Source organism: Mesoplodon mirus (genome assembly GCF_964341445.2).
Source record: "Mesoplodon mirus genome assembly, chromosome: 13".
Taxonomy (NCBI): Eukaryota; Metazoa; Chordata; class Mammalia; order Artiodactyla; family Ziphiidae; genus Mesoplodon; species Mesoplodon mirus.
In genome coordinates, this window is record NC_138989.1 from 70,738,195 (window position 1) to 70,748,579 (window position 10,385).

The 10,385-nt window shown below is 41.4% G+C and overlaps 1 pseudogene across 1 annotated transcript; it reads right to left on the reverse strand.

Annotated features, from left to right (window-relative positions):
• Window positions 1–6,549: 6,549 nt before the first annotated feature.
• LOC309814917 (cyclin-dependent kinase 2-associated protein 2-like) lies at window positions 6,550–7,021 on the reverse strand (annotated as a pseudogene). The gene has a single exon. The product of its transcript is annotated as a cyclin-dependent kinase 2-associated protein 2-like (transcript).
• Between the last annotated feature and the right edge of the window lie 3,364 nt (window positions 7,022–10,385).

Here is a 10,385-nt window from a genome sequence, read left to right on the forward strand (position 1 = left end):
CTGAAGTATCAAAATAAATAGGACTGAGTCTTAAATAACAAAATGGACCGTTCTCATAACCAAAAGGGACAGGAAAGTTAGAGGAGCTGGCCAAGTTGCTGTTAAGGGAATTACTTCCCAGCAGGAAAGGTGGGTCAACATAGCCTAGTTGAAGGGGCTGTTATTGGATACGTATAAAATTGTTTCATTTGTATACCCAGAACATGTTGAGACGCCCCAATACATTTGTTCCATAAGATAAACACTTTGGACAGAATTTTAATGTTTTCTTATTTCTAATGCTTTTCTTCTAAGGGATTTTGAAGGCAACATGCCAATAGTTTCCCCGTTCTGCAAATTAGCACACAGAGAGAGTGGTGTTGGTTATCAAAGGGACTCTGAATCTATCTACAGCCTTCTGTCTTCTACTCATATCATGAGGCAGCTGACTCCCTCTCAGACCCAAATGTGGTCCACTTCTAATTGGGAACAGAACTTTTCAATGCTTGAGCCCAAAACAAATTAAAAAATAGAGGCTGAGGAGGAGGGGAAGGAGATGGGAAAAGTTTTGCTTTTCCCCTAATTTGAGAATCTGTGATTTCTCACTGGTTTTTATCAGTACCAAGATTTTTTTTTGTTTTGTTTTGTTTTGTGGTTCTTTTCATGTCTCTTTTCTTTCTTTTTTTTTTTTTTAATTTTCACAGTTCTCTATTCAAGGCTAAATTTGTCTGTTTTAAAAAGTCCATCTGGCTTTTGTGTTATGGAAGCCCACACAAGCCTGCACCGACCGTTCTAGAAGCAACAAAGAGTTATCAAATGGACCGAGTTTCAAATGAAGGGACTGCAAGCTAATTAAGGGATAAGTTTCTTAATAAGGAAAAAAGCACAGTGGAGAGTTGAATGATGCCAAAACACATGAAAGTTTCAAGACTAAAACTGTGAGAAAAAAAAAAGCAGAAATGAGTTGGCCAATTTTTCAGGCCTCACTCAAAATAAATACATCTATTCCCATTTGTATCAACAGATGAACGTAAATATCACTCAAATAATCTCAAACTAACATTAACATTATACTGAAATATAAATAATTCTGAATATAAAGACAAGTTCAAGACATACAAAAATATAAATATAATAAAACTAGAAATAACATTACATTATATTTATTGTTAAGAGAATGTCACTGCTTTTCTTCAGAAATTTTATTTTTCTGCCTCAACCATACTTAGATTTCCCTCTTACATACTATTCTGGACAGTTTAATTTTCTTTTAACAATGAATGAATAATGTCCAATATAAGAAAACTTTTGCAAGGAAATCATTGTGTTCAAATGATTCCAGTACAAATGAAATGCAGTTTTTGGCTTTATTTTTAATATCTCATATCAATGTTAATGGACAAGGAAAGAGAAATCACCCAGGAAAGATCAATATTTTCCCATTTATTGAAAAGCTTGTAGATTTAAAATGTATATTCCTTCCATATTTGTATGATCTGGGATGGGGAGAGTGGTTTGAAGACATTTGAAAGCTTTTTTCAATTTTGCCTCAAATGTGTTTAGGAAGCTGCTTTATTGCTATACCTCAGTTCACTCCTCAGAACATGAAAACTGTTGATAACCACAGCAAACCCTGCATACCTCTAGGAAATGAATTAAGAATCCATTTGTGAGATGTTTCTTTGAATTTCATAAAGAAATGGCATGCTGTAATTGCGTGATACCCCAAAGTGAAATTAGGGTGTGGTTATGTTGGAGCATTTCTTTGGTTGAACTAAAGATAAACAAGCAGCCCCTTCACGATCTCTCACTTTTCTGAAAGTAGATTTCCTCAAGAGAAAATCAAATTGTTGCAAATTACAGAAATGGAGAGAAGACAGAGAGATGGATAGAGAATTTTGAGGAGGGCAATAGACCAGACAAGCTCAGAAGGCTCAGTTACCATCCTGCTAAAATATAACCCACAAAATGTTACACCATAGCATCCTTCACAGCCATCTGCTTCTGCCATTATCTTTGATTCCCACAAACAGATTTCAAAAGTTGAATCTGGCCCTCAGTGAGTTTAGGAACATTTAGCAGGATTTTCTGGGTGGGATCAGAAAAGCCACTAATTAACTCAGCATTCCTCGCTTCAGAAACAATCTACCTCTCATCCTTTCAATTAAGGCACAGCATGGTCTTATAATTCCCTGTGCCTTTTCACATCTTCCACAGGACGTAGAATAGAATTTGAATATGTGTATTATGCATTCCCATCCATTTCTCTGCATCTCCATTTCCACCCCTCCCCCCAGGCCTAACCACCATCATGTCATCGTTCTATATCTGGATTATTGCACTAGTCACCTACTGGTTTCCTGTCCTCCACTCTAGATTCCCTCCAATCTCTTCTCCACAGGCAGAGTGAACTTTGTCAAAAGTAAATCAGAGCAGGCACTCCCCTTTTAAAACCTTACAGTGGCGTTACGTTGCATTCTGGGGGAAAAAAATCCCAACTCAATGTAATAGCTGCTAAAGCATTATATGTCAGTTAGCTATTGCCGCATAACAAATTACCCCAAACTTAGTGGCATAAAATAGCAACAATTTCTCTTGTGTCAATGGGATTTTGCTGATATTGGCCAGGTATGCCTGGGCTCATGAATGTATCTGTGAGTTGGCTGGGGTTCTGCTTCATGTAGCTCTCATTCTCCTATGTGAAGACTATGTGCTAATAAGCCAGATGTTAGTGAAGTTTTTTGTTGTTATTGTTTGTTTTTAAATTTTAATTTGCAGCCAAACACAGTCTGGGAGTGGACCTGATTAGGCAGAGCATGTACTATACCTAGGGCCCACAGCACTTTCAGGAGTCCACAAAATTATCTTCATTTTACTTTAAAATCAGAAGAATAAAATGAATATGATAAAAATAAATATTCAATAATGAGTCCATTAGTATTTTTGTCTTATAACAACACAGTTATAAAATATCATTTTGAATCATTTTTTCATAGATGATGTAGCCCTTGAAGGTAAAAGGGCCTAAGGTCACAAAAGCCATAATGCAAACTTGCATAATCCTAACTAATGAAACTAGAACCCTAGAAAACTGATTATTGGTCCTGTTTTTTCACTTCTGTAAGCCATGGAGATTTATGAAATTTCAATTTCATCCTTAAAAGAACAGGGAGTTAACTGGTGAGAGTTTCATCTAACCTCTCTGGAAAGTGGGTACCTCAAACACTGGGGGATTCCTCCCTGCATTCATTAGCCTGCTCTACCCTAGCACACTTGGATGTTTTCTTCTATCTAGGAGACACAATTTTTAATGAATATCATCCCACGATTGGTTTATTACTCTGAGGTGCTCATCATCAACTCATGACCATGAGTTGCTAATACAACATAGCTATGTGGAGAATTACTTTAGGCCTTTACCAAGAGCAGTGGAAGACTCCTTCCTGCAAGAGTTTATGCTATGTTCCAGGCAGAGTATTTTCTCATTTTATTTACATAGAAGTCCTCTTTACATTTTATTTCCATGGAGAATGCAATCACATTGTCAATTCTCTTAGCTTTATAGAAATCTAATGCTGGCAAAACACCATGGGACTCAGAGGAGACATAAAAATGGAAGTTACCATTTGAAAAAGTGAGGCAAAACTATCCTTCACCTTTCAAGATAATTAGATTCAGTTTAAAATAACTTTCCTTATCTGGCATAGTCTTGTCCTTCCTACAAGAATAAATATGCTTAGTCACCATATATATATATTTAGTTATTCCATCCTTTTTTAAAGAAGCTGTGCAAGTTTTTAGATCACTGCATAGACTATATTCCAAAGTTCATTTGTCTTATGAAACTATGAATAAGCTTTGCAAGTTTAAAATTATTTTGACATAATTCTTTATTTTTTAATAGATAGTTCATTTCCTGTTTCCATATGTCTCTTAATGATTATGTGAGACCTTGGATTACTTTTCTTCTCTGGTCCCCAAACCACAAATGGGAAAAACTGCAATCCTGCAAGGGCCACGTAAGCTACCTAAATATTTTCACAGATTCTGTGATTTCTTTTTTTGATGAACTGGAAGAGAACGTTTCATGGCATTTTTACCCTTCTGGAATGTAGAATTCATTTAATATCTTCTCTGTTTACACATATTTCTTGGTATTCAGTATTCCTAATACCCACGGGGCTCCATAAAAATATGGCTTTTCAAGCTCTCCTCTTTCGGGGACTCCACAGTTCTTGTGGCCCATGAATTGAAGAAAACACTCCCTCCTTCTCAGCTCTCTGTTTGAATTATTGTGCTTAAAATTCCTAAGCTTGAGCCAGTCACCTATTCCTCCCTTCATTGCACTTCTGAAGGTGATACTTAGACATATCCTCAAACAATGTGGAGAGACACTTGGGAACACCCTCTGTAGCATCCTGGGCAGGAAGCACAGGGGGCTGGCCTGGGCCAACTCATCCAGGGGTCACCTGGAGAACAAGCTTGTGCTGAGCAAGGTGGCCACTCCCTCTCAGCTGTCTCCCTTTCTCACTTCTAGGAGGGGATCTCTGATTTCTCTTGTGGAACTAAGGCAGTGATTCTCAAAGGCTGGTCCCTGGACCAGCGGCATCAATATCACCTGAGAACTTGTTAGAAATGTAAATTATTAAGCCCCACCTCAGATCTCCTGAACTGGAAACTCTGGAGTTGATACCCAGTCAGCTGTGTTTTAACAACCCTTCCCGGTGATGACGATTCTCATGTTTGAGAACCACTGGACTAAGACCTGGTTTTTATTAAAACTAAAAGTTAAACACAAAACCTATTTACTTAGCACCTCCAGAGGCTTTTTGAAATCCGTGCTTCCTGGTCCCTATTAGATCTCTCTGCTTCAGGTACTCACTGCAGCCTCTGACCTTCCGGGTCACAGGCAGTGTTGGCAAAGGGCCACTGGAAAAAGTGTGCAGTCTGTTTTTGACAGCTTGTCCTAGTTCCTTTCAGCATTCTATCCTTTACATTTCTATCTGTGTCACAGTCACACCAATTGTTGTTCCCTGGATCTTTTAATCCCCTCCCACTCTAAGATTTCAGGTGGTAAAGGCTGAAATTGCTACTCTTTCCAAGACAACTTGAATTTTAATGCAATATCTTAAAGACCTAATAACCATCATTATCATCTGCATCGGTCAGGATACCTCAGTTATATTGCACTGGCAAACAACCCCCTAATCTCAGGGGTTTACAGCCATGAAGGATTATAACCACTCACACCGGATGTCCAGCGTGATTCAGTGGGGGAAAGGAAAACCTGCTGATTGAGGGGAACTGCAGAGGGGAATCCAGCTGGCAGCAACTAGAATCTGACCCGTGAATGTGGCAGAGGGAAAGAGTGTGGCAAAGCACAGACTGACTCACCAGGCTCTGTCCAGAAGTGACAGTGACATGGCCTTCCTTCCCATGTCATTGGCCAAAACTGCTAACATGGCCACTCCTGACTTCAGTGGAACACTGAAGTTCAATAATGCCCCAGGGAGAAGAAATGGCTATATTGCTGAACCGTGACATCATCTTAGTCCATCAACCAAAGGACAGACCACCAGTATAGAATTTCAAACTCTATGGTGGATAATGAAACAACCTCTGAGTGCACCTGCTGGGTGGGTCCAGGGTGGAGGGAGCTTCCCTGGCGGAGGTTGCTTCTTGATGGTCCTCAAGCACAGTCATGGGGACTGTTCCCCAGAGGAAAAAGGAAACTGACTTGGATGGAGTGCCACCAGAGGGCTGGCAACTGTGCCAGACCTTCTCCATTCATATTCTCACCTAATCCTCATCTCAGCTGGAGAGAAAGGAACTAACCTTCTACAGACAGAAAAAGCCAAGGCCCAGAGCAATTTGAAACGTGCCCATAGGGACACGGGATGTGGTAGAAATGGGATTCTGACTTCACGGGCGCCCACAAAACTAGATCTGCTATCAGAAAGATACAGGCTGGATGAAAGACAACTCTCTCTCATGTGGCAAAGCAAAGCAGTGATTCCTCAGCTGAGCCCAGTGTTTCTGGGACAGAATCAGCCTCTAGTAGTGGGACAGGGATCCCTCTGAGGCCAGTGCAATTACTGCTGTCAAAGTGAAACTGTTTCCCCCACTATGGTTACAAATTTTCAGGATTTTAATCAAAGGAGCAGTTCTTCAAATAAATGTAGGGAAAACTGTATTATTTTTATTTTAATGAATATCAAATTTTTTTTCCAAATTATCTTTTATTTATACAAAAGGGCATATTTAGCAAAAGACTCACTGAGAAAAGAGTCGCCATGGCCCAGGAGACAGGGCTGGGAGGCGATAGGCCTTCTGAGGCCCTGCTGGGGAGAAGGGGTCTGGGAAAAGTGGTGAGAAGTCCTGGGTAAGTGCTGAGCGGTGTGGGCCCCAGAAAGGAGGAAGCTCCAGTTGGATCAACACTGTTGACAGGTCATGGGTGAGATTCACAGTGACCTCGCTGCTAACTCCTTTGGGGGTTTCCAGTTAGCTGCCGACTGGAGTGAGAGCCGCCCACTGGTTCCTGGAGGGCACCCACCAAAGGACACAGGACAGGAAGCCCAGGATGGGAAGTGCAACTCGGGGTGAAGGCCAGGGAGAAGCAGGGGCTCTGCAGTGGCCCGGAAAGGTCCAGATGCTGAGGCGGAGTCGAGTCCTGTTACGTGCGGGCATTCCGCTTTGTCTCTCCCAGGCACTCTCTGACTAGGGCCCGGGCACGGATGATGCCTCTCTTCAGGTGCTCCATGACGCTCTTGCTGCCAGCATAGGTCGGATGGGCCGGATCTCTTTGCCCAACTCCTCTATGACCGACAGCAGGTCGGTGTAAGTGCTCTGGGAGCCCTGGGCGCCAGGTGGTTTCACTGCCTGCACGTAGCCCATGGAGGGCGGTCCACAGTCGTTAAACAGTGGTCTGAAAGGGGCAGCGGCTCTGGCATCGAGCCGGCGATGGGACACTTCCGGCTATAGGGACAGGGGTGCCGGGCCTAGGGGTGCTGCTGGGGGCAGGGGCGATGGATTTGTAGGACATCCCCAACTCCTGGGTGCCGCAGTAATCTAGAGTGTCCCCAGATCAATGAAATAAATAATCTAGTTTAATGAAACGGAAAAAACTCCAGCATTTTAGTAAAGAATACTTCCTATCTTCTTTGCAGGAAGCTCTCTGGTTTACATCATTAATGGTGTGTGGAAAGAAAATCTCTGGCTACATTTCAACTTCTAAACCATTGAACAATAAGCACCAATAATGCACATCAGAAGGTATCACTGGTGGAGAAACAAAGAGGGAAAAATATCCGGGAAGCAGGAGAACAGAAAGCCTCCTGAAAAGTGGGTAACAAGCAGATAACTTTGTCAACACTGGCTCCAAAAGTGCTTACCTCACTCAGAAAGGGCACCAGAGCCCTCGATGCAAACACATCATGAAATTATGTCGATACGACGCTGCACTCAGCAGCTCTATCAGCAGGGCTCCAGCTGACTTCAAACGCCTCCCAAGAACACCATGAACTAATAGCCACGAGTGCTGTCCAGGGTCAACCCTGAAACACCCCAGGACACAAACACTCAAAGCCCAAGAAGGATGTGATCTTTCAAAGAGTTTTGCAGAGGTCCAAGCCCTTCTAAGTGTATGCACGCCATAGAGACTAGATATTGGTTGTCCTGTAATCCTCAAACTGTCACTATTATAAAACAGCCAGTCTCCAAGAAATGTGTTGGCATTTATTATCAAACCTATTAGAGGTACTTTGGGAAAAGAAGAGATCTCACTAGCTGAGGACAAATGCCACAATAATATAGCATGGGGGTATCAGCAAACAACCATTTGTTTTTCTTCCAATCCTCGGGAGTGACTTGGGTTAAAATAATATAAACTTGGAGGCACTCATGTATATGGAACTAGCATAAATTAATCTCTAGGCCAACTGCCTGTAATATAGCCACTTGCTGTCTAAATTCTATTGAAATGATAAAAGCCAGCCTAACTTTAATTACTAGGGTATCTTTCTGTGTTTTCAATAAGATACATACATAAATCCTGAAACTCAACAAATAATAAAGCAAAAACAGCTAAATACACACATAGTTTTAGGGAATACTTGGAACTGGCTGATGATCCTATCATTAGCCTGTTAAAATCCACCAGCTCATCCTATAATTTTCCCTTTACTATGCTTTAAACTCTCTCTTTATTCTAGCGATGATGCTGAACACATTTATATATCACAATATATCTCTCCATGTTTTCCAGATGGTATTTGATAAAATGGAAACAAAAGAAAGAGCAAAGAAAAATAGATGTTTTGTACTTTGGTTCTTGAAACAGTTTTTTCCTTGGTAGAGAAAAATATGAACCCGCCCATCCAAGGCTAATGAAAAAGCCCAAGAAATATGGTTCATCTAGAAGTGACACCCACTGGACCCAGAGATTCAGGCCACTCTTTGGTCTTCAGCCAACTCTACAAACCAAGGGTGAAGATTTCCTTAACTCAGGTGTAAGTTATTACTAGTTTGGGCTGGAAGGAAATTGGCAATGGTTTAGGGGAGTGGTTTGGGGGTAACAAGACTCATCCCAGTATTTGCCCCCCACCTTGATCACCAAGTTCAAGGAGAAAGACATCCACAGTTACAGTAATTTCTATTTTTTAAGTCAGCATTTATAGACTCAAAGACCTTTAATAAATAAAATTAACGATTTCAAGTGCATCATAAAAATATTCTAATGAGTCACTTGAGAAGTAAAACTACCAAGTTAGACTATGACTTTTCCAAAGTCACTTACAAGGATTTGAATTTTGTACAGCAGATAACCCTGTGAGGATGTTTATTTTCCTTTCAAGACATTTAAATATAAATACTTATGTCTTATAGATCTTTTGTGAAGAAAAACAGACCAAACTTCAAAGAAATAAATTACATGGATGGTAAGGAAGATCAAATCATTTTGAATAAGGAATAAATCTTGTACATAATCAATTTCTCTCATTTCCAATGGTCATTGCCATTTTGTCTAATTCACCCCCTGGAAATAAGTTGAGGCTGCTTATAAGCCATAATGGACTGCAAATATGAGCGCCTATCTACCCTGCATTCACTCGTAGGGCTTGTCCTGATGGTCAGGGAGGAGAACCTCATGGGACCTCAGGAATATTTACTCAGCATCACCTGGCCATGCCCTCCAACAAGGACACCTGGTCTTATCGATTGCAATCCCTTCGCCCAAAAATGTCTCCTCATGTCATTTATCATCTCAAAAAAATGCCCAAAGAGGGGTGCAGGTGTCCCTATTCCGGTGAAACCATCTGCTACTGCAGTCACATAAAGGGAGCAGTGACTGGGGCTCCCCACTTCGCCTGAATCCGTTTCTCCAAACCTTCAGCCTGAGCCCCGCCAGCATGTTGCTCGGCTCAGCCTTCCTAAGAGACACCATGGAATGTGAAACCTGAATTCACATTTCTCTGCATCATGAACGAGCTGCACAACTTAGATGAGCTACTAGGACAAGTTGAGCCTAGATTTTGTCATCTGAAAAATGGGATAATAATTCCTACCTTATAGGTTCTTCTGAACACTAAATGGGATAACATTTGTGAAAACACAAAGTAAGAAGTACCTGGCATATGACTGACGTGCAACAAATTCAACTTTCTTATTTTTAGTCAATGATACGTAGTTTTCCAACGGTCCCCAGCTCTCTCTCTTACTGTCCTAATCTCTTTCAGGCTCTTCTAAAAAGTGTTCACAAGCAACTACTAGCATCATATGGTATCAGAGCTGGAAGGGTCCTCAGACATCACGCAATCTTGCTGGGATTTTTGCTATGCTTTTGCCCCACCCATACATCTCCTTCAGGGAGTGTCAAAACCACTCCTTTAAATGCTGATAAGACATGTGCCTCTATCATTTCATAATCTGAATAACCTCAAACATTAGCCGAGGTAAAGGAGCATGGACCATCAGCACAACCTTCCCATGTGGTTTCTTAGAGGGGAGCTGGTATTTATTGAATACCTACTATGCGCCGGGCACTCAACCTTTGTTATCCTGTTAACCATCACACCTTTTTAAGAAAGGTTGCGTATCTTCTGTTGTTTTGGTATATTTTGTACCTGTGGGAACACAGATGTCACGTGCTCAGTTAGTGACAGAGACAGGTTCAAAGCCACATCTATATGACTCAAAGCCTGTGTTCTTTTCAGCTATCTTATGGCAGAGCAATGACAAAAGCCACAACCGCGAGGGGTAGAAAGATGAGCTCAGAAACAGAGAGGGAGATGAGGATTCTAAAGTAATAAAGGCAGCAACTGCCAATCGTAAGCACATGGGCAGTCGCCTTGGGGTCTATTGGTTCCAGGAAGCATTGGAGAGCATGGAACCCTTATTAGGAACCAAAC